Below are 26,103 nucleotides of genomic sequence, written 5' to 3' on the forward strand. Positions count from 1 at the left end.
AGTATGGTGTGCATTTGAAAGGTGGATCCGTCATACGTCGTGTGTTGGCCGTACCACGGGGCGTATGACAAACTTTTTCATCCGTGCTGCGGCGGCAACTCCGCAATTCAGTTACCAGTTGGAAAATGATGATTTCCGCCGCACTAAGCAATTTGGCACCAGGTGGCGGTGGCAGTTGCTCTCTCCGGTTCCTCTCTGATTGAATTGAGATGATGACAGCGATTTCGAAACTGCAGCCGCGTTGGCTGCTGCACTTCACTGCATTTATGAAATTAAAATTAAAATTATAAAGTTTTTGGTTTCTCTAGGAGGATTTTCTCAAGGATTTCTTCACAGCGGTGAAATTATCCAGTTTCCCTTCTTTTTTCCCCCCTTTTTCATTTTCCGTCTGCTACGTGAGTAGATTGCCAAAAAATTCCTTTCGCTAGGCTCTTTCAGGATTTCAGATGCGCCAAAAGGCTCCCCAAGGTTCTTGCTGGCATATTTTCGTCGGTTTCGCACTGAATCTGCGGCAAGTTCATTGCCGATATATAAACAGAGACTGAAAGCGGGTCCATGAAATAAAAATTTATTTCAACTTTGTCAGTTTTTGGTTAGTTGACGTTTTGCATATTAAATAGTCCGTCGACAGGGACTGCGAGTTAGAGATGGCAAAGAGACAAAGTCTTTTGAGAAAATGATAAGCTCAGCTAAACGTGCGCCGTTGTGGCACGTGATGCAGCAAAAAGAAAAATATAAGAATTGGGAAAAACAAAAACTGGAAAAAAAAAGAAAAACGGTGAAAAAATAGCTGACAAATTGCCAGCGAAACTTGCCCCGAAAAGTGGGCGTGGCATCGTCGCGTTGACGTATGTGACATGGGCGCCAAATTGGGTTTATTTGAGATAAAGAAGCTCGAAGCCATGCAATGCATTGCACATTTCTCTATATATAGAGAGAGAATCTATATATATTGAGTTGACGAGCAGGAGCCTTGGACTAACAAACTCAATTTGCCAATTTGCCGTTCAAATATAGACGTCCAATAAAGAGTGAAATAAAAAATATAACCAAAATTAGTAGGTAGCATGCGAAAATTTGTGTGTTTTTTAGATGATATTGGAGAGGGAAGTTTCAACGTTTAGGTGCAAGTTTATGATTGTATGGCCGTATAGAAATTCTTTCCGCTGCGAATGGAAATGCAAATAATTGCGGGCGGGAACAGGAAAACACGGAAATATATTTGCATGCTAAAATGAAATTCACAAATTAAATCCCCAGCTACGTTAAAATGTTGCCGCATTTGTTTAGCCATTCGCCGAGGTGCACTTTATTTGAGAGTCCAGTTGTTTATGAAGCTCTTAGTTTACTTTTTTATAATTAACTTAAATTTTTAATTTATTAGGTGACCACTAAAAAAATGTATAATATTTATGTTGTGAAAAAGAAATTTAAAGTTTAAGAAGGTTGCAATACTTCCAAAGCCAAAATTTTAGTTAGTTAAGTAGAGCTTATTGTTACATACTAAGCAAATATGAAAATTAAATCATTTTTGTATTGTAAATTTTCGATTGAAGCGCCGAAAACTGTGATTGATTGAATGTTGTTTTCCCTGGTTTGATCATTTCACATTGTTTGCCATTTAATTTCTGCGTATTGTGACCGCTGATTCCCCACAGATCCTGCCTTTACAACTTCATCTATTACCCAAACTACAGCCCACTGTGGCTTAGTACCTGTTTTGTAGTTGCCCCCGCTGCGACCCCCGCCACTGCAGGGGGTCTTCTAACAATGCCCAATGCTCTGTCTCGTTTCATCGCACTATTCGTGTTTTCCATTTCAAAGCCAGCAAACAATGCATTTGAAAATTTTCCCATTTTCAGTGGCAAGCTTTTTTGTTGCAAAACCGGCGACTTCTCTGCGTTTTCTGCACTCTTCTTTTCATTTCCCATTTGTTTTTCATATTTGCATGGCGAAATGAGAAATCCACGTGGTAGTAGCCAGGACGCAAACCAACTGCAGTTTGGACAAAAAATGAAAACCTCAGGGAAAGGTTGGGCGAAAAAAGCAGCGGCAAGAACAAGGGAATCTGGCCAAGACACATTTGAACAAATTCAATAAAAACAAATAACACCGTAGTGAGTGCATTGAGTGCAGACTAAAGTAAATTTTATCAACTTTTAAATCAAATATTAAACTTTAGCTCTGCATTCTCCTTTCTTTTGGCGCGTGTTTCAGTCCAAAGTTTGTAATAAACTTTTCTTGGTCGTTTCTTCACGTTTTTTTTGTGTGTGTTCAAGCTTTACTTTTTGCCAGAGCAAACTTTACATGAGGGTTTTCATTGACGTTCTTTTTTCTTTGCTTCTTCGCCCCTGCAACACGTAGTGCACATTTTTTTCGACTTTTGCAACGTTTTTCTAATGAGTGACGACGAAGGAAAAGGCAGCAGCGGTAGCAGCTGAAAGAGCCGAAGGATCTGGGGCCAGAGTCAAATGTGGCCAGAACCACAGCGAAAAAAAAAAGGAAAATGGAAAACGAAACTCTTGAAAAATCAGCGAAACGTAAAAGTGTTCAAAGTCAACTTTAGCGACGGCACTTGCCAACGCGTAGGAGAAAAAAACCCGAAAGCCAAAGTTTTCCAGGCATCCAAATTAAAGGCCGCACAAAATTGAGTTTAAGCTGAAAAGGGGTTAAAAAGGTGGCTTAAACTTTAACCAACATTCAATTGCTGTCTGAACTGCACTCTCTTATTAACACGCAGCAGTTAACGAAGTCGTTAAAATAGTTTTCTGTACACGAGGCTCTTGCGGCTTTTCATTGGAAAATTTAACATATTTAGGGGTCTCCTTTGGATAGTTTGGGTTGAAGAGAAATTAGTTTTAAATATATTTAAATTAAATTAAAGAAAACTTCCGGCAGAAACATTTCCATACGTTTTAAAGTATCCTTTCTGGTCACCCTTCACTTTGTCCTTAAAGCTCTGCCCTGAGTCATTGCCGTAACAAAGAGCAATTTGTGCAAATTTACTCAAATGAATTTTACTACGCTACTAATTTGATTTCCACTCTCAAGCTAAACAAAGGGAACATGTGGAAGCTGCAAGTCGAAAAGGTAAAATTGTAAAACGCTTCCACTTTTCCTCGAACATACTAACGTACACAAAGATTTTCCCAATCAAGTATGTAAATAACGTGCAGGCAAAGTCTTAAATGGGAAATTAAATCAAAATAAGCACATGCTGTGTCTTATATAATTGCCCGTCTTGGTCCTTTTGTCCTTTTATCCTGTCTTTTACAGGCCAAGAAACGCCTGTTGTAGCCAATTTTCTATGGCCATTCGCCCTGCATTGATTACGCCTGGCTAGCTGGCTTTGTTGTTGTTTTTGTTGGGTTTTTCCCCATAAGCTGCTGCTGCTTGCAGTTATTAGCCGTAGACAAACATGAATAACAACGTACAAGGCAATTATTATGTAATTAAACTAAAACAATAGCACAATTTAATGCGCTTGACTGATTTGCCTTACGAAGGAGTCAAGCCATTGTTGTTTTTGATAAATGCCCTGATTGAAGTGCATTTCCAGAGTTTGGGGTTTTCTTTTCCGTCTTAAATGGATTTAAGTGCTTAAAAACTTTAGTAAATATTATGCAAAAATATGCCAAGGAAAAACTGAAGAAGAATTAGATGGAAATTACTGGATTTTATGTTGAGAACTTGAGGAGCTTAAAGGCTTTTCAGGAAAAAGATTTTTAAAGCAATGTTTGCTAAATTTTTCATACTTCACACAACCAGATTCAAAGATCAATATAATTCCTGATAAATTCCTAATGCCCAGCCAATTTGAATCTGTTTTTAGAAAAATTACAGCTCCAATCAGTTTAGACGTCGAAGCCCACTTAAGATAAATGCAAATGCATAAAAATTTCGAGCATCAGCCTTATTTCCACTTTGGGTTCCTGCTGCTAAACCTCTTTCGTTGGCTTTTCCATCTCTTCACCTGTCCGGGTGAACATTTTCAATGTTCGTAGTTCAATGGAAAAGCTTACGTTTGCTTTATCTAAAATGAAATCTGCTTAGGTGGCAGGTAACTAAGGATGGTCGATGGATTCCACACCCCTTGTGCAACGAGAGAGGTTGCAGCATCTGGCCTCAAATTGAAGTTCATTAATGCAGCAGACTTTGATTTATTTTTAGGGAAATTCTCCTCGTATCCCACATACCATCTTGCCATTTGCCTTTCCTGCATCGTTTTCATGGTAAACAATGCATAGTTTCTGCTTTTTTTATGGCTCTACATTAAAGTTAACAATGCCACAACTGCTGGTCGGGAGTGGGGGCTAAGCTTTTTTCTGTGTACATTTCAATTGGCTAAATTTAGTCGACTTCTCGCTTGCACCATCTTCTGCAGCTTTACGGGTTAAATAAATAAAATAAAAAATCAACAATGCTCTTTTTTTCTGCTCTATTTTGCAATTCACAATTGCGTGGAAGGAGGAGCTACAATAAAAAATAAAGAATAACAAAAAAGTTTTGTAACCACAAATCAGGCGGTAAAAAACTTTCTGGGAGGCCTCCAACCGGAGGCCCTTTTTGCACGTGCAGCATCCATAAATTCCGGCACACAAATTAAGTTGTACGAGAAGAAAAGATTGGAGGGAGTTGGGTAGGAAAACTGGGTGGAACACTGGGCGTGGCAACCAATCAATGGCTGCTGCGCCTTCTGTTGCATAAATTAGTCGCGGCACGTGATCCTAACAGAGGCAACTTTCAAGTACAGTTGCCGCAGTAAACTTTAGTTTATGCCACGCCACTTAAATGCCAATTCTTTTCACTTACAAATATAACAACTCTAAGCCATATTAAAGCCGGTGGCATAAGCCAAGTTTTCTATTGGTCAACAGAACAAGTGCACTTGATTTGCTCCGAAAGTTTGTTTATCATACGCCATGTAAGCCGGGGAGTTTTCCCCAACATTGAGCCATCTCAAAAACTGTAAGGCCACAACATTATTTCATTAGTTTGTTCTTCTACACTGAAGTGCTCTTCCAGTAAATTAGAACCATTAACTGCAATACACAAGCTGGTTTCTACAAGTTGGAAAATTGCATTTGGATGGTGGAAATGTCGTAGAAAAGTTTTTTTCCAAATTGATGTTAAACTAAGAAAAAGTTAGACAGAGGAAAAAAATGATGTAGAATTAGTGATAAGTCTTAAAAAATTGAAAAAAATTGATCTTACTTTATAAATATTAATGTTACGATTGAACAACTTATTTATTTATTAAAAAATAGATTTATAATTTAACAAACCTTCAGATGGATAATGCAAGCAGACCTTTGACTTTTATCTTGTTTCTTAACAAATTCAAAAAATAACCGAAAAAAGAATGTTTATACTTTAGATATGTACTTGAGATATGTAAAAAATTATGTTTTTTTAAGGGTATTTACAGCCACGTTGCAAGTTCATTGCGATGGATTTCATGTGTTCGCCCTTTTTTTCTGTTGGCTGTTCATTCGTCAAAGTTTTGCCAAAGCTTTCTAATTACAAATGTAAATCCCCCTTCGGTCGTGTGTGTTTCTGTGTTTCGAGAACTTTGTTTAGCTTTTCCCGGAGCTCACAAGGGGCGTGCGGTGGGAAAGCCCCTGTCTGGTACTTAACTGCGGTCGTACCCGGTAATTGTCATTGAGGGGGTTGGGACGAACTCAGAACCCAGAATCCAGATCCAAACCCATACCAAAAGCCCCAGAAACAAAATCGGACTAAGGACCCTGACTAGTCAGGGCATTAGCTCCACTGATAACTGGACTTGGACAGATGTTTGCCCGTTGTCGCCTGCTGGGCCATGGGGACATGGGGACATGGGGACATGGGCATGGTCATGGTCCTTGGTCTGGTTCGTCTGGATTTTGTTTTCGCTGCGGTTATGGTTTTGGGTTCTGGCTTTCCGAACTGGTTGTTTGGTGAACAAACAAAAGCGGAAGTGAATTACACTTCAATTGGCTGGCTAAACTGCTTGAAGTTTTTGGACCAAGTCCAAAATGTGTAATGTGTGTGGAAATACGTTTCTATTTTCAGTCTAGTTTTTTCTTTTTTTTGTGAGCAACTCTTGCCAAGATTCACGCACTTAATTAGACACGGGGCCCCAGAGAGAATCGTTTTTTGGATGCCTCAGATGCTCCTCTAATTGCACCGTTTGCCTCCTCGAAAACGACTTCAAAAAGGCGGAACATAGCATCGACCTCATTTCGAGTGCTCTGCAAGATGTTTTTCTCTAAATTTAGACGAGGATGCAGACTTCCAAAAGGCCTTTCCTCTCTATACATACACTTGGCAGTCTTTGCTCTTTTGGCTACAGGTTGACCCAACCGGCATAATTCTTTTATATTTCCCCCGATTTTTTCCACTGTGGTCTCGTTTCTCCAAATTTATGTGCAGTGAACTTCTTGTTGACATCATTTTTTTTTTTTGGAGGCCACAGCGAGAAGTTCATTGCAATTTATCATCGATTTGGATTTTGTGGCCAAAGCCACCCACATGATTTAAGATTGGCATTGCTGGGGTTACAACGAGGGATCTTCACGATCTGGGGAATGATTTCGAAACCCAGCATGTCGCAATTGCTTTATGATCTTGAGATGGAAGTATAATAGCCAAGAGATAAGGTTGGTTCTTTGAACTTTTTCAGGGAACTCGAATGAGTAAGAACTTATATTGATCTTTTAGTTAATTACACTTTACACTTACACTTAATTACATCTTATTTAAATTAATAAGTAATAATGTAAATTTACCTTTGGTTAGTGGCCTAAATAGTTAGAAATTCATGAACAAAATTAAAAACAAATTTTTGTTAGAGTATTTCAGAAACCCAAACAATCCATATTCCATTAGCTCTTATATTTGGCGATGCTAGCAGTTCGTGATCATCATATAGATTTATCGATTGCCACTTTGGCCGTTCGTTCCGTAGTGGTTGCGGTTTCTTTAATTGCCAGTTGACTCGCGGGTTCGCTGTGCCATGTAAATCACAACTGCACAGGCTGGCCTACTTATTCATTTTGGCAGCAAGTTCTTTGGGCATTCATTGTCTCGCACGTTTTTGCAATTAAAATTTATGAAACTATTGAACTCGTCGATGTTCATTGAATGAATTACTCTCAAGATCGTTGGGCTCATCTCGGGAAGTGTGGCATTTGGGACAGTCGGATTTTACGAGCCCATTCAAGGGAACAAAAACAAGAGGTGATCCATCCATCAAGACAAAGGCAATGTGAGGCTGCGCGTACCTCTTTTTGATGACTTATTGAAAATTCCATTTAAAATTTGTTTACTCATTGCTCCCAGAACGAAACAGCAGACAGTCCATCGCCGTCCCTTTCCTGCACACCCCCACAACTGTCAAGAGAAAATAAAAAAGAACAACATAGAAATAAAAATTGAAGAACTGAAATGTGTTTATGTCTGGCTGAGGCAGCAACAACAAATAAAATCCAGCTAGTACCATTTCTGTTCGGCAACATGTTGCTAAGATATGGGAGAACATATATTTAGTTCATAAAATATCTAGATTTTTTCACACTAATTTTGTATATTTTTTAAAGATTTTAAAAACACAAAGAGAATTAAAAAATATGATTACATCAATCATTTTTCCATAACCTTTTTTAAATGATTATAATTTTATTTAATTTAAAATTAAAGTTTAGATATTTAAAGTTAAAATCCCGCCAAACTGTCATCTCTGCTTGTAAACATTTCCCTGCTTAGCAACATTTCCCAGCGATTCCCCCATGTCTGGCAACATATAAAACCTGTCTGCGAAATGTTGCAGACGACTCCTCACAGCTGTGCGATCGATTCAATGGGCAAACAAAACAAAAACAGATGATATGATAGTACCCAAAACAATAAAAACGTTGAAACCGAACTCAGAGCCGAAGTGAGCCGAAGAATCGATGGCACGATCGATGATCTTTTTGCCGGTTACGAGTCAGTAGACAACCAACTGTTGCTCAAGTCAGCTGGTTTTTTTATCGTTCGGAAAAAGTGACGTCCTCGGTTTTTCTTCAACTCCCTCAAAACAGGCTAAAAATTTACGCGTGATTTAAATAAAAACGAGCGAATAAAATTGATTGCTAATTAAAAGCAGCTGATTGCGGGTAATTAACAGTGTTAAGTGTCAATGAGGAAAACATAAATAAATCAAGTGCCTAAGCTGGAGTTTTCTGCCAGTGTAAATGCTGATATCATGCAAATTTCAACGATGATTTCTCAAGCTTGAGAAAAGAAAATTTCGCTTGTTTAATTGCGAGCGTTGATTGCCTTAAATGTACATATGCTACATACATATCTGTGCGCGAATTCCGCAATAGATTATATCAATTAAAAGTTTTTATTTTCTGCCTTGCTCCAATTAAAGTCTACCAAAAAAAAAAGAAGCAATAGACAGACTTAAAAACAAACAAGAGAAACGAAAACCATTTCGTGCCATCGACGTATGCAGGTCAAGTGACCTCAAGTAGCTAACACAACAGCAGCCAGAAAAAAGTGAAGAGGTAAATGAAAATGTTTGACCCATTCCCCTTGTGGTTTCCTTCTTTCTTTTTTATAGCCAAGATATTTATCAATTTTACGTTAAATTAACATCAAATCAACATAAACAATGCGGAGAGGAGTCATAAAAATGAAGGCATGACACCCCCGACGAGGCCAAAACTAATTATCATGACACAACTGTCAAAAGGTGAGGGAAAAATGAAATGGAAAAGCGCTGGCAGGCGCGATTGCCACGCCCCTTGTTAGCCTATCGTCCTCGATCTCCGACCACCCCCCATCTGCGTCCTGTTAGCCACGTCATTTTTATGACTTTCCCTGCCTCTATTGTGAAACCTTTTTTTTTTTTTTTGTCGTCCCCCATGACTCTATATATGCCTCCTTTTGGCTCACCTTTTCACCTACATATAGCCACATGTAGGTAAAGGTAATTTTTGGCCTTTTGTGGCTAGGCGTGTGCGGCAAAAACTTCGGCTACGTGCCCATCTATTCCGGCTAAAATCGGGCCACAGCTGCGCCGGATCAGTGGCGTAGTATTAGCCATGGGGGTTCTTATTCTGGTTCTTTGGCCGCTTCTACTGCATTCGGTGTGAATGAAGGTGGGACAAAAAGGCAGTAAAAGATGTGTAAGAAAAGGAATAGAAGTCAATAAGTCAATTTGGATTTCATGGCTAACGATTATAAGTGAAAAGTGTATGAAAAGATGGATGTGTTACGGTGTACCTTATGCTAACAATCCATTAAATTGGCAGTAAAATTTATAAATTAGTATTAAGTATCCACTCTATAAATGTAATATTATAAGTTTAATAACATAGCTTGGCTTAGGTAGAACGTGTTTAATTAGTTCAAATTATATAAATTCATTTCTTATAAATTAAACATTCTATAACTTAATCCCCTTTCAAAATCAAAGAACCCCAAGCCCCTGCCAGCAGTTCCACTCTTAACGTACTCTCCATACATTAAATTACCTTTTCATTCCCATTTCTCTGTATTGTTGGCCAAGTTTATTGTCATTCTATTGCCTCTTATTGTCAATGTGAATGGCTTTGATGGCTGTTACTCTTCTCAGAGGTTGACAATAAAACGCCCATTCTGGCAACAAATTACATAATTATTGCTATTGACCTTTGTTAACATATCGGCTTATTAAATTTCGTTGAACTAATCCCCCAGCGAGATCAGCTCTTGGGTGGGTTTTTTGATTTTTGGCCAGATTTCGTGTGCAGTTAACGTGATTTTATAGAGCTACCCGCTGGGCTTTCTGGGAAACCGAAAAGTCAATGGCTGGCTATCTGTCAAGATTGTCCGATTTCCCATTTTTTGTTGTTGTTTTGGTTTGGTTTTGGCGGGGGGGTGGCTGAAAGTTTTGGGCCAACTAATGAGCTTTTATTTATCACTGACACAGCGATGAGCTTCTGCCGCCGTCTGGCGATTCATCATCATCCGTGGATGGCGGATAGCTAAGACCCCAGCTTAACTTTAAGCCTAAGCCACCAAATTGAGCGTTAAATCGAGCCTGACTTGCCACTGCAACAAACTGTCATAGTGACTTGGAAGTTTATTAATTTAACAAGATTTGGGCGGGTTTGTGGCTGGCAAGTATTAAATTTAATTTTCCTTAGGCCGTCTATATCCATCTCCGTTTAGTGGGAAGAGGTATATACACCGTCATACCTTCCCACATACTCTTACGTTTTTGCGGCACAGCTGACAGCTGGTTGGCCAGACAGAATTAGGCTTTTTGTCTAGCCGGATAAATGTTGAAGCCGCAGCCACGAGACAAACGACTGTTGCAACGGTCTGTGGACTTTGGCCCGCGGGGCCAATGAAGTTGCAAAGTGGTAGAGCTGAAGTTGCTCTCAATGGGTGAGTCATCTTGGCAGTGTGCGTCATGTGTTGCCAGTTTCGGTCTGAGGAATGGGATTAATTGAGATGCCCAAAAATTTAACAAACAAGCAAGTGTGATCCGGCATACCAAAGTTAAATTAAGGGGAAATTGGAATTAATCTTGAGGTTGGGAATGAATATTTTTGCATTCTAGAATATCTAATGGTTCTTTTTTAATTAAGTCTTTTCCCTCCATTGCCATCTGAAGCAAAAAGAAATTTAAAGTACCATCAACGCCAAGAGTAGCAGCCACAAAGAAACCTCTTTGCTAATCGTCGAAGCGCATTGTCTAGTTAGTTACCCATTAATGCCAAAGGCGAAACTTGGTCGAAACACGGCCATGTCAGTTGGTTTTGTCTGTTTCCGATTTCCTACTCAATGGAATGGCAAATGGAATTCAGTGTCTCGTATTTTAGCCCCTCCTCCTGCTTCTCCTCCTTGACTCTCTAACAACTTCCGCAACACATTTGTCCAATTTGCACACGGCAAACATTGCTCGAAGCCCGATTGTTCCCAATTATTGCCGGCAATGTGCTGGTCGCAAAGGTGTGGAAAGTGTTTTTTGCTGCCATAAATTGCGTTTGCCAATTAGGCTGAGAGAGAGAGAGAGGCAGACCCTAGACCTCAATTAGTGGGTGGTGAGTGGGTCAGTTATGCTCAAGCTTTGTAGCTCCCCTAAAATGAAGTGTACTGTCCTTATACTTTTGGGCTGTTTTAATTAAGTTCAAAGTCTAGAACTTGGCAAATATTTCCAAATTAATTTGCAAGTTATGCATTTATCATTATTTATAGTCCTTCAACATTAATGCATCCACTTACAGTCTCGTCTTAATGTGTGAATTTATTGAGGAAATAAACAGGCAAATTGAACGTGAACAAGTCTATAAATTAAGAGTGTGCAACGCTTGTAAATTATTTATTATTTTAAGAGTCTTGAATGTTGACGATAAGGTGGCTTGCCTTGCCTTAACTTTAAATATAACTTTAATTCTAAGCTCCTTTGACATATCGATTTGGGCTTCTATAAAACTTTATTTGTTTATACAGATCGTCTCATATTTCATGGAGATTTCCCTGAGATACTACCCCTTGGAAATTCTTTTAATATCTCATCATTAACGCAGCCCATTAGTTCTGTCAACTGGCGGGCTTCCCTTGAAATAAATTTCGAGAGAAGGGAAAAAACGGCACGCGTTACTCGACAATCGGACCGCACAAAATAAATCCATCAACGAATTCAGAACGGAAGGTTCAAAGAACCTTTTGCCGTCCCGACCAAATGTTAAATGCTGAAACCGGTTTCGTTTACCCGAAAAAGGTGACTCAGTTTCGGCTGCAGTTGGTGGCCAGTTGGTGGTCATCCACATGGCTAGCTGACTGGCTGACTGGCTGACTGGTCACCTCAAACTCACCCATCAGCAGCATTGGCCTGCAGTCAAGGTCGCTGGTTTATTTGCGGTTTGTGTACTTTGTTTACCAAGTATCGTCTGGTTAAAGGGCGTTAAGCCTTGTTTACGATGGACATTGGTTGGCTTTGCGGCGTGCTAATTGTGGGGCATCAATAAAGAAAAACTTTCGTGGACCGCACACCGCGAATCGGAGGTTGCTGTTGCCAATGAACAGAAAGGATTCGCACCAAAAGATCCGCTGAGGACCCGCCGACACATAAAGAACGGAAATGGGCGCTACAAATTAGCACCACTTCGAATGCCTTGTCTTGGCTGTGGGCCCTGGGCTCTGGGCAGTGTGTGAACCAAAATCGGAAATACCCTGTAAGCTGTGGGGTTTTTTATGAGGAGTTTTAGGATCAGGAGTCTTGAATAACTTTTTTGTGGTGTTTAAATTATTATGTAGCATAGTTTATTTGTTTAAGATTTTTCTATCAAAAGATACTTAGGGTTTTCCTTAATTCTAGGATTATTCACGTTCAAAAATGGTCTTTAACGTTGTCTGCCACTAACAGTAATGAGGAACGAAGTTTGATATATTAATTAATGATTTAATTTTGGTTTAGCTTTGGCAAGGATATAAATTAATTATTAATTTTATTGCTCAAACTTTCTACACATCATCGCTTATTCGATTCATGTCTCTTATTTCGCTGTGGTCCGTTTTCTGTGTGGCCACAACAAATTTCTTGACAAAAGTAAACAAATTATTTGATTTCATTTATTATGGCTTGCGGTTATTTTGTTTCGGTATTTCGCTGGGCTTGTTAGAGGGCCCCTCGATGGTCGGCAAACTTCAGTGAACAGCAGTTTTTGGCTGGAAGTTTTTTCATGTTGGTTACTGGTACGCCGGAGGGTAAAACATTGGCAAACTTCGTGGGCGAAATTCACATTAATTATATATAGGACTCTAGCGAGGAAGTTACTCTTTAGGTAGCTCAGCTAACCGGCAATCAAAATACGGTTTAATAATAACTAGGAAGAATAAAATATAAAACCTAGACGGTAGCACGAAAATCAGATAAAACAAAAGACGGCTAAAAGGGCGGTAACTTTTGAAAAAGAACAAAATGTTGGCCATTTATGTTGAAGGTTGATTTGCGGAGTTTTTGCTAAAAACTATAGGAAATCGCTGTTAATATATATTTTGTGGTTACTGAACTTGAAAAGCTTAATCTAACCATCTGTAAGCTTAATTTGATTGGTAATAATTGATTTTATTTAATAATCTGTTAATGTAAGCCCTCTCTAACCTTTCTATGGTTAATTACACTTGGTCTTGGTTATTGGCGGAAAGATGCTCCTCAATCCCACCTGAACCGAACCTAATGGCTTAATTAATTGCACGTGAATGATTTTCCTCTGGACTGTAGAGTCCTTCAAAGGAGCTCAACTCAATAGAGATAGGCGTCCACTCAATCAGCTCGAGATGGACAATGGGCTGCAGCACGTCATTTCCCTGCAATCCCGGCCACTTGAAAGCCAAGTGGGGCAAAGTTCCATTCATTAGGACCAAGCGGGACTGACTGCAACTTCAACTTAAAGTGCAATTCCAACTCGAACTGCAATCAGCAAAGTCGACGTGCCTTATCATTTATCGCCCTGGCTTGCTTTTTATTGTTTGCCACTTTGGTTCACATTGTCACTCTGTCCAGATACGATGGTCTTGTCTTTTTTTGTGGTACGTGCAGATTTTATTTTATTTTTTTATTTTTTCGCTTCTTTTGATTGAAGAAGCGCAGCGGAAATGTCAGCCAACAGCAGAAGCAGCCGCAGCAGCATAAAAACAAACATAAATCTCAATGACGATGATGATCGTGCCGCAGATTACAATGCTGTTGCTGTTGCTGCTGCTGATGATGATGACGGCGTTGATATGATGACGATGGCATACAGTCAAGCCACCCACATATGCAACCGCCTCCGGTTCCCAGTCCATTTCCATTTCACATCCATCTGCATCTAAATCTGAATCTGCATCTAAAACTGCAGCTGCAAATTGCGGTTTCGGTTTTCGTCTCTTTAGCATAAAATATTCCTCAGAGATTTGACAAAATCCAAGAGCCAAAACCCACGCAATTCTATGTTGTGACACATTTTACAGTTCGAGGAAAACTGAATTACGGGAACTGAGTAATTAGAAAAGCTAGGGGATTGGCTGGAATTTTCTTTTTTCCTTTTGATTTGGCTAAGTGCCAATATGGGGACTAAGACATAAAGTTAGTAAGAAGTGTGAGGAAGAATTTTATTATTTTTAAGTAAATGCTGCTAATATAAGCTGCTTACTTTTCTCACTTCACAAATAGTTTTCTAACTTCTTGAAGTTCAAATAAATTATTTTATAATTTAAACGAGACAAACAGCAACTGCGCTCCTTTCGATTTGCATTCCTTAATGCCTGATTAATTCATTTCATTTACAAGAGCTCTGCCTTTCTTTCGCGTCTTCGGTTGCATTGAAAATGAATTGCACGCAATCAAAATATTGATTGAACACATTTCTTAAGCACGACAACTCTTATTTCGTACGAAATTAACAAGGAAGAAAGGTGCGTGCCCCACTCGCTGCCCCACCTAAGATCGACCAGCCAAGCAGCACTCCTTCTTTTTCTCCCGCCAGTTGGCCACGCATTGTGCGACCATAAATCTTGTGGAGAAGGCGTTGAAAAATCGTAAGAAGTAAAGTAACAAAAAACTGAAAATGGCCAAAAGGCGCCTTCTAGCCATTGTTATGTCAGGTCCAACATGGGAAAAAGGGTTTTATGCATAGTCTTGCAGTCTTGTTTATGACTTCATTAGCAGTCGACAAGTTTTCACTCTGAGCCATTCAAGTGGCTGGCAATTAGCCACGCTTCATTGGCCAACAAATTCGTTGTTATGGTTATTAGTTGTTTGCTTAAATGATTTCTAGCTGAGGTTCTCCATGTCTGAGTTTGTAGCGCAGTTAGAGGCATTAATTGAGATTGACAGGAAATCATAAGACTATAATTCGAGGCCTAGCTGTTGTGCGCCGCGTTTGTTCTGGCTAATTGAATACAGTTGGGTTGGGGATCGAAGTAAACTAAATACAGATTGGCAATTCGAGACCATAATCAAGTCGATTCTATAAATAAGGGAAGTGTATACTCCACTGATGAAACTCAATCTCTCAGTTAACTAACATCTGTCTTTCGGCAAACTATTAGTTACGTGCCTTAACAAGCTGACACTCTTCAGAATTGCTGCCATTTTACTGCATTAGTCAATGATTTCACCTCTGAGCTGCAACTCCCCTGAACTCCCATGAAATCTAATTAAATTCACAATTGCTGAGTGAGTTGGTTGCCTGGATTTTGGCAAATATTTGTCAGCTCCGGCAAGTTGACAGCAGCAACAAAAACCGCATCCCAAAACGAAATTCAACCGAAGGCACAGTAAATTATGTTTCGCCTTCAAGCAGCAAGTTGCAACTTGTATATGCTCTATAAACGTTGATGCAGGGAGAGAAATTGGGGTTTCTTTTCAGAGATAAAAATGTAAAAATGAAAGGAAATAATATAGTTTAAAGAAAAGTTAAGTAAAGAGCTTAACATTCGGTTTTAAGTTAGGTCAACTTGGGTTATTATTTTAAAAATATTCTCCTCATTATCGAAACTTACATAAATTTCAAAGTAGATTCCTAGATTTGGGTTCTAACTTTTCTCAAAATGCATATTCGTGCCTCCTCCCCAGATACACGACGTTAATATTGACATGACAAATAAATTGGCCTGGTTGAGAGCGAGCGAGTGAGTGAGTGGAGAAAGGGGGAAGCTACTGATGCTGCATGCGGTTTGCCTGCCAGGCAAACAAACCTCAAAATAGTTTGGCAAAATTATGCATTAATGTCGGCCAGGTCGGCCTCCACAGCCCCATGGGGGAGTTGGGGTGGCTTCTACGTGCAAATAATGCAGGTAAATTTGTTGCTTCAGCCCAGCCCAGTTCCCAGTTCAGCTCAGGTCCAGTCCAATCCAAATCCCCCAAATGCCGAATTCAGAGTTCCGAGACCTCGCCCAGCCAATGGCTAATTTCGTAGAGAGCGACTAAACTATGCAAAATTTTCGACAAACCAGGTTGATGTCGACAGGTGCCAAAGGGCATTCATTTGTGTGCCGTTCTAACGGTGCAATTGTCTCTCTGCAACTGTTTGTGCATGACAACCTCCGCCCCAGGCAGTGGCTCAGTCTCAATTAAGTGGCAAGGGGTATGGCATCGGTACCTCCTCCGAATAATGTTATTTAGGTTTTTTTCTTCTATTGAAGACTGGCCAGGTTCCCAACTACGAAAGTTGAAGTACAAACTAATCTAAATACGATTTGCAACTATTTTAGTTTCCAACAACTTTGTGTTATTATTTTACCCCAAACTAGTTTAAAATAGGCATAAAAACTAAAAACAGTTCATTAAGATGTAAGTGGGACCCAAAGGCATCAAGGTCTTCAACCACCTTAAACATTTAAACCATATAAAAAAAGTAACTTTTATTAGATTACAGCTTTTTTTAATGATCCCCAAAGTAGTTTTACAAGCAACGCCCTTGGCTCGAGGCGTGTTTTCGCATGAGAATGCGTATGAGTGTGTGTTTGTCTGTGAAACTGTTGACAACTACCGGGCACAAATGTTAATTGCATTTTCGGCATTTATCAAACATGACCAGGAAACGCGTGTACAACGATTTTTCGATGCCCTCTAGACATTTTGAAGAGCTTTGCTTGTTTAACGGCATATTAGGCTAGGCAAGAACAGGGATTCCGCCATCCAACAATTTTCGTTGGCCATGAACTACTAGTCGTGGTCTTTAAATTGAATTGCCAATTGTATGTGTGCGTTGCCGTCGTGGCAGCAAGATGCAATTGTCCATGGGGCCATGGGAAAAAATAAAGGAAAATAATTCATTCGGTCTGAAAACCATCACTCAATTTGCTGAGTTTATCTCCGAACTGACTGATGGTGGCACTAAAAAAGTTGTCAAATTGATGGCGTTTTCAAAATGACAACGAAGTGGCAATGCTCTAAGCAAAATACTCTTTAAACTTACAACTTAAAAACAAAAAATAATAAGGAAAATCTTTAAAGTTCTTGGTTATATCTTAAATAAGTTCAATATATTACCTTTCCCTGCAAAGGGACCTTAGTTTGTGGCAGCCTCAACTGCAGTAGCAGCCACATTGCTGCCTACTCATGCACTGCACATATATCTTCCATCTGTACATTTATGTCTACAGATACAGATATATATATTTATATATTCTGTATGCATATATTTTTGCAGTTGCCACAATGCTTGACACTGACAATTGCACGTTGCGTGTTCAAGAGGAATGCCCCGGCTCATTGTCGCTGGACGCAGAGAGCTATAGTCGACCGACTGGCAGACTGAAAGACAGACATATAGACCGACATATAGCCCAACCGACGGACTTAACAACGAACAGTTGGACATGTTAACAGGAGCGAGAGCAACAACATCACAATAACAACTCCACCATGCAACTGCAACAGCAAAGTGTCAAAGTCAAATATGCAAAAAACCAAGAGGGGAGGCAGCTGATGGTTAAGGGGCCAGGGTTTAAGCCAAGTTAAACAGTTGACAGCCGAGAAATGTAAGCTTCAAGGATATGTCCAAACCATGGAACCTGGGAATTTCATGCCACCTAGCCCAGGTACGTAGGTATTACCTGCAAAAGATAGCTGTGCGTGATGGCCTGAATGGTAGCTACAAGTTGCTGCTGCAACATGACTTCCTGGAAAAGGTCTTAATAATAATATTCCATTCCTGATTTGCATTGATTTACCATCGATCTGGGCAATTTGTAAGGGAGTTATGTGGAATGATAGTATTTATATAATTTATTTCAGCATTTTTATACAGATGACTGAACAACAAAGAGATAAAAATAGATTCGTTGCTGCTTATAAAAATTAATTCATATTTTTTAAGGACAAAACAGCGAACTAATTAACGGAATTTTCACCTAATCACCGTTTCAAAGGTTAAATTTAATCTGATATACATTTTTCAAATTATATAACGAATAAAAAACACTAAAAATGAAAACCGCATATCAATACATAATTAAGTTGTCAACGCAACCGTTCAGTTAGTGGCATAAAATCGTGAAAAATTATGAAAATTACATTTAAAATCATTTTTCTACACGCAAAATATGAAAAAATATTCTATCAAGCGAAATAAAATATTCTGCGTTCGTGTTCGCGTGGTAAATTTTATTAATTTTGCATGCGTAAGTTCATTATGCATAACAAATAATAACAACAAAAACAACAAGGGGAGTTCGTGTTAAATGTAGCCTATAATTAAATATTGTGCGCAACGAGATGGCCAAATAGAGGAGGCTGGAGGAGGAGTACGTACTACGTAGGCTTAAACGAACGCCTAACGCATTTTGACAGCGCAATTATTTAAACGCCGACGCGGAGTGTTCATATATGTCATATCTCTCTGCCTGCTGCTGCTGCTGCTCACAAAAAGTACAAAGTACAAAAAATATTGGGTGTGACACACCTCGAATCTGAATCTCGCTCACTTTTTGCCTCCCATAAATGCAAAATTATAAACGCCTTGGCTTGGAGTTCTAACGATTGTCTTGGGTTCGGCCTGTTCGGCTGTTTGGTGTTATGGCAACCTTTGATTGCTGACCCGATTTCAAAAATTGCTGATATTACCTTAATGAAAAACGCTGCTCTAGATAGATCATTTCAATGTTGTCGTGATTTTGATTTTTGTTCGTTTCGTTTTGGGTTATAAAAGTCCAAAATGACAGAGCTAACAGCTAATATATAACCCAAAATGGAACTTATTATTATAGAATTCAATAATTTTCTGCTTGCATAATAACTTATATTCATATTTTTGTTGATAATTAAGCCATAAAAACTTTAATCCCAAAATAATCTAACAAAATATTGACTAAAGTCAAGCCACCGACAATTTGTCTACCATTTTGTGTAAATACTTTTACCTATAAATTAGCAACTAAACTTTCATCCACCCCGCACCTAATTAACTCAAATTGTCCAGGCCTAGCTGATTTGTAGCTGCATTTGTTGACGGATTCGACGAGCCTATTTACCCAATTAACCATAATTATCTATGTTCCCCCATCTCGCTCTCATTTTCTCTGGCCATAAGCTACAATTTGAGCTTTCCCAAATCACGACTTCCGTTTGCGCTGGCCCTGTCATTAGCATGAAATTAGAAACGTTTCAAGTATTATTTGGACCTATTTTGGGTCTCTAACGGCTGTTAGATGGCCAAGTGGCCAAGTGTCAAGTTCAAGGCACAAAAGAACCGGCGAAACAAAAGAGCCAAACCGCCGACAACAATTGATAAATAAGTGAGCGTTTCGAATGTTGATTGATTTCTCAGTGTCCCAAATTGGCCGGGACACCTGCAAAATGGAAAAAATAACACAAAAATCTGGAGAGAGAGGGCAGGGTAAACAAAAAAAGGGAAACGTAAATGAAAATGCAAATAATACAAAAGAGGAGACCCGTCAAATGAAACCTCCAAACGATGACGTTGACACCTGTTCCAGCTTGTTTAGTTTCAATATTTCATTTGCTTGCACAGTCCATTTGTTTGTTTGCATTTCAGATGTCCGCGTCCGTCCGCGTTGAAATCGCAAAATATATATGCATAGGTCTTTATATATATTCCGATTCCGATGGAGTCACAGAGACTGAACCTCGGATTCACGCTCGACTGCAGTTTTGGCACAGCAAAAATGCTGGGAACGGATGTGCTATGATGGCACCCCAGCAGCCAAATATCATTTAATGAAAATATCAAATTTTTGTTTGAATATCCCAGCCGGATTTTGTATACCTGCCTCAGTCCATTTGTTTTTGGTGGCTTCTACGTGAGCGACAGAAAAATTTGAATATTTTTTGGTAGATTGTATGCCCAACACGTTTTCACATTTCTCATTGGCCAAAGGCATTTCTTGGCTTAGCTGTGCCATTTTATTTATGGGCCTCATAAATACATCTCTCTACTTAGCAGAAAGAATACAGATACAATTTGAAGTTGTCAGAAGAAGCTGATTATCATGTAGAAGTACATTGCCTACCTACCTCGCACTCCTGTCACATGCTAATCAAATGAGTCTACGGCCTGACAAATGGCACGTGTTCTGTCTTGAAGGCTTCCAGAGAAGCTTTCCAGATTCTTTGTTAAGATTTGGAGTTATATCAAGGCCAACCGGTAGTCATCTAGTAGGTAATTTAGCAAAGAATATATAAATTAGTCATATTGTAAATTGTGAAATTCTCTTTAAAGTCACAAATTTATGATGTCCATTAGTTAGATTTTAATATTATGTTAGAAATAATACCCGACTCTTATTGACATTGCAGTTTTTCTCATCTTTAATTTAACATTTCCAATGAAAACAATTTGATTCCCTTATAAAAACACTAGAATTCATTTGCTTTACCTTTTTCCATCATAAAACAAAAGTTCTTTTTACTAATTACAAAAATCACAACCCAAAAAAAGTCAACATCAAAAGGCTAATCCATTTACAAACTGCAAACTGGCTTTAAATCAAAGCTGGCGCATCTAAACGGGAATTCTTTTTTGCATTTGGCCATGTGTCGATTGAGTTTTGTGCGATTTTCGTGTGTGGCTTAAACAATGCCCCATGCCGCATGCCACATACATACATGCCATCATAAATAACTATGAAAAAACTAGCAAATCTCTGCACAAAGTATTGATGTAAATAACAGAGAAAAAGTACAGGGGAACGTATCTAGGAGATACACGCGCCATAAACTTTCGAAAATCGTATGCTTCATGCCATTGGCCCTTTACCCCCTTTTTAGCCAGATGAGCAGGGCCATAAAATATCAATTTCGTTTTACAACAAACGCCAAAATCGAACGTAAACTTATGAGTCTCTCTTTTGGGTACAAAAAAGGAGAAGCCAAACAGGATAAAATATCGAAATAAATTGTATGCAAAAAGGGAAAGAAAATCTATTGAAAAATGCATTGCAGTAAAAATGAAGCAAAATATATTTGGTAATATATATTCATGTATTTTTCTCGATTTCTTTTTTCAAGAGAAGAAATTTTGAATAACTGAAAATGTATTAAAAGGGATTTCTCATAAAAAATAGAACTTGAAAACGTATGTTTGTGACGGTTGAAATATCCTCTTAACATTACATTTTTCTTTTAATTTTTAAACAATCATTTCGAAGTGTAAATCCATGAAATTGTCTTTTATGGAGCAATCATATTTCATTTGTCAGCGTATCCTCGTTTTAATTTCAATGGCTGTCACGATTTATCATCGATATGAAAACAGCTCACGCTCTTAAAATAAAAAATACAAAAAGCAAAAAAAACATATTCCATTTTCCATTGTCATTTGTTGGGCATTTCGAAAACATTCTCGCTTTAAAGCTTAACACTTTGGCCGCATTCAACTGCCATTCTGACCAAGAATTTCTCTTTTCATTGCAGGTGAGTGAGTGAGGGCTTGATGACGTTTCAGCAACACGGTATTTGTATTGATTTTATATATCTGTAAGTTTGTAAAACAAACGAATCTTTGACTATTATGCAAACAATGCAAATTGCAGCTGCCGCTGCTAAAACAAAATGAAATTCCAACTTAAAATGTTTGCATTGAAGTCTCTTTTTTGTATTTTGGTTTTTGGTTTGGGAGAGTCAGGCAGCTAAAACAAATGACTGGTTATTAATTATATGATTTTTGTGCACCGTTTCATACATATTTATGGGCATATTTTGTGCTCACTGATTACGCCAGGCAATTAGTGAGTTTGTGAAAATGCTCTGCGACCATAGCAAATATTTTCCCATATTTTCCAATCGACATTCGGCTCAGCCGGCCGTGAAACAAACTCTGAATATGCATATTGATATTTCTAATTAATTTTACAAATTTTGTGCTTTTGATCTCCGGTTGCAGCCAATTTAAATGCGCTGTTTTGTGGGGGAATTTAGTTTTTAACCCCATTGGGTTCGTTTTACTCATAATATTAGCTTGCATTCCGTGTCAGCCGGTGTAAATATTTTGACGCAACTTGCAATTTCTCGCAATCTAAACATTCGCATCGCAACGCGAAGGATAAAAATGAAAACAGCTTAGAGCGGCATCCGTGTTGGATGTTGGCCTGGTTGGATGTTGAATGTTGGTTGTATTGGGCGCCAAAAGTGGGAGGTCGGTACTTGCACAGCATAACTAAGGGCGTAGCTAAGGCTAAGATGGTGTTGCGACCCGACAGCCCAGAAAGAAGAGAGAAAAAAAAAACAGAATTCACCCAATTGTGTGCCAATGGCAAATGCAGTACAAAACGCTTAAAACACTGAGAGAAAATTGTAGGTATCTCTACCTAATTGGTATCATTTCCCAATGGAAAAAGTTTTAGGTTAAGGTTAAGGTGTGCCTGCATTTATTTTTTTTGTTATTTATTGAAAGGAATGAGGAAACTTAACAATTAATAACAACTTCTGTTAAATTCATTTAAAACCATTAACTCCTTAAAACTGTATACAGTTTTAGAGCTATTAGAACCATTTCATAGCGAGGCTATAAAACTGTCGTTTAAATTGTTTTAAATTAATTTAAAATTGGTTCCCTTAATGAGTTCATTGTTTTGTTAAATGGTGGCAATAAAAAGAGAGACATTTTATTTATTATTTTGTGCGGAAACTCCCATGACATTTTCCCCCGATTTCCACAAGTGCAATCTGGAAAACACGTTCGCTGCGAATGCTCTTAGCCTTCGCTGCACTTTCTTCGGACGCCTATTGAAAGCAGCCTGAAGTGAAACGAGACATGGAGCAGAATAGAGCGGCACCTTAGCATATCTCCAAGGCTAATCTTGGCGAGGAAGGCGGACGACTAGGTGGTGGTGCTGGCGGGGCCTTTGGATCCGGGGAACAGACGTTCGAAATCTACCGGAGGAAATTGAGGGGCTTGCGAGTGCAATTTGCCTGCTTATGCTTTCCCCTATTTCCCCATGAAGAAAAAAACCCCGGCTTATCATCATCTCGAGTTCAGACCCTCTTTATGCGCATTTTATTTTTATTTTCCACTGTATTTTTATTTAACTTACGCTGGCAGTAAATAATCATAATACATATTTAAATTGTGACCGTGTGTGTGTGGGTGTGTGTGTGTGTGTGTGGGTGCACACCTAGGTTTTCCCCTGAAACTTCCTTCCTTCCTTCCTTCCTTGGCATTTCCTGAGCCACCGATAGCTATCGCCATCTCAGCTGCAGTTTTATTAAGACGCAGTTTAAACTCCCCTACCCTGGCTTTATCAATAATTTCATTTTTTTCTGCTACACTTTCACAGAGAAAAGAAAAGAAGGAAAACCCCAGAGAGAAAGAGGGGAGGGAGGGAAAAACTTAAACTCAAATTGGCCGCGCCTCATCTCGGAAAAATTTTTATCGCAATCAATTTAATGCGCCGAAGCACACGCACTTTGGCAAAAGGTCGCTATAGGAACGATTCCTATGGAGAGGGTGGGAGTGAGATTTCCTTATGGAGGAGCAGCAGTGGGGAAGCCCTGAAAGTGATTTCGTTTTGGTTGCTGAAAAGTTGCTACAAATGCTGCTGCGAATACGCTGAAATCTTACTAAATATTTCAACACAGTGGAAAGTAACGATGTGGCTGCTGCCGGGAAATTTATCGAAGTGGAGGGAGGGGATAACGAGGAGGAGTCTTGGGTTGCGCAATTTAGGTGGGAGGTCGGTCTCCAGAGTCTTTAGGAAACCATACAAGTTTCTTATTAACTTTATTGATATGAACAGGAATTAAGTTTCCAGGGAACACTTATTACTTTTGGCAGGAAAATATGCGTTGGTGGCTCAGTTTTCACTTCCTCACTTTGTAACAGGCTAAATGGGGCTTGTAAATGGCGAAAGTTTAAGATTGTATTCAATTTTAAGACAATGAAGTTCTAAAATGTTTATAAAAAAATTAAGGAACTTTCTACAAGGTGTTAATTAATGAAACTAAAGAAGTTTCGGGCACCTTTCTGTTAAACAAAGATTTTGAAGGTTTTTGAAATGTAGCTAACAAGTTTTTACCTTTTTTGTTTAACTTAAAGTCATATTTTCCCATTAACTACCACTTAACAAGTTGCTTAGGCCATTTGATCTTTAAGAACTTAACTTCCCAGCCAAACTTGCCCCAAGTCCTTCAAATTTAGCGTCGATTGCCGTTTTAACTTTCACTCGATTGCACTTGCCAAATTAAACTGGCTGCATCTCCTGCTGCCCCAACTCTGCCTGCAAACACACATATGTCCGGCAATTTCAATTACATTTCTTCACTTCAATCAAATCGCATTTCGCTTTGGCCTTTAGCCTCTTGGCCATCTCAGGCAAGCAAAAAAAAAGGAAGGGGGAAAGATTGTTTGTGCAGCACGCGTGTTGCACTTTCAGTCATTCGTAAATTGAATTTACAGTCCAGTCTTAGCTACCAGTTCCACGCCCTTCCCCAAGCAATTTCCCTTTTGATTTTTATTTTATTTCGCAATTTCTTATCGCCCGTCGTGACTTTGGCGACAATTGTCCGAAATCGTTCTCGAACCCTAGTGCGACTGTGAGTGACTCCTGTCGGCCACGAAGGACACTCGAAATTATTGAAATTGTTTTGCCATTTGCCGCTGCCCTTCCGCATTCCCAATTTCTCGAATTCCCCAAATCGAGTGAGGAGTGTCTGAATGCAATTGTCTGTCTGTCTGTCTGTCCCGTCTGCTTATCATTGCCTTGGAATTTTCTCATTTTGAGTGATTCGAAGAATTTGTGTGGATTTTGGTTATTGATTTCCAAATGCCAAGAAGTCTGTTTTGCAGCTGAGATCCCATCTTGACAGGCAAACAGAAGGGAATGTGTGTGACGCTGAGCTTTTAATTAGTTGCTAATTGGTTTGAGAAGAGTTCTGAGTCTACAAAAGGGATTACGGAATGGAGAAGTTTAATGGCGGTACTTTAGGGTTTTTAAAGGAAATTAATGTCGAGTATAGGAATAACTTTTTAGTTTGTTAGAAAATAAACTTTATTTAAGATAAATAAAATATATTTATGCATCTAAAAGGTCCAGTTTTCAGCGACAGTTAAGTGATTAATTCGCCAAACAAATACCGATTAAACCATTCAATTTTCGGGTAGCTCACCTGACAGATTCACAGATACAACCATATTGTTGTGTCGGACGAAATCGCAGACAAAAACACACATATATATCCTTTTTTTTTTATAATTCCTTTGGCCGGCGGTTAATTAAAAAAAGAGGCTTGGCCGCGAGCTTTTTTTGGTAGGAGAAGCAGACGCCTACACTGATTTATAGCAATGGGCCTTAAAGTGTGTATAAATCAAATGAAATAAAATGAAATGCACAAATAAATATTAAATTAAATGTCATGCGAAACGGGAGCGTTGGCATAAGTTGACTTTGGCGGTGGCTGGACATCTTGTCCTGCACTGTCCTGTTGGCCAACCAACCAACCAACCAACCAACCCACCAACCAACTCTTTAGCACCATTAACAAAGGACTTTCCCTGCCCGCAGACCGGACCGTTCAATTCCGTTTGCCTTTTCATTTACGTCGTCTTTGTTGACCACTCTTAATCCTTTGGCGGAGCCTCGAGCCTCGAGCTCCTCGGATAAATGAAAAGAAGAGCATTGCATTCTGCGATAAATTCGCATTAAATGAGTGAAGCTGGTAGGTCGAGGGTGGTCGGGTGGGGTTGTTGGCATGAAAAGGGAGTTAAATACAGACTCCCAGGCCATGGCCAAGGACCAACAATGCACTGTCCGAGTGCAATTCAGAAATTCTCTGCGCTTGGCACACAAACACAAAGATAGAAAAATCGAAGAATGTCAATAATGGCTGCTGCAGTTTCTGCCTCAGGAGCCACGTACTTTTCGTCCTTTTCGTCCTTTCCCTACTGCCCTTCGAGCCGCCTTTTCCTCTCCACTCCCTCCCCCTTCTTTTTCCACCCATTTTGGCTTTAATGACACTGCTTCCTGTGACAATAAGCGTCACTTGGCCAGTTTGTTGTCTTCATTTTCGATCGCACAGAAGGCGAGTTGAAAAGTCCCATCATATCGTTACAGTGCTTACAGAGCTCCAGCGAGGCGGAAAAGTAAATAGGTTTCAAGATTTTAGTTTAAAATTAAAGAATTCTTTTCTCAAGTTCT

At 39.2% G+C, this 26,103-nt stretch overlaps 1 protein-coding gene across 4 annotated transcripts in view; it reads left to right on the forward strand.

Moving 5' to 3' along the window:
• LOC108114815 (protein sickie) overlaps positions 1-26,103 on the forward strand; it is a 179,024-nt gene that overhangs the window by 69,508 nt on the left and 83,413 nt on the right. The gene's annotated exons all lie outside the window — the stretch shown is intronic.

Source organism: Drosophila eugracilis, unplaced genomic scaffold, assembly GCF_018153835.1.
Source record: "Drosophila eugracilis isolate 14026-0451.02 unplaced genomic scaffold, ASM1815383v1 contig_513, whole genome shotgun sequence".
Classification (NCBI taxonomy): domain Eukaryota; kingdom Metazoa; phylum Arthropoda; class Insecta; order Diptera; family Drosophilidae; genus Drosophila; species Drosophila eugracilis.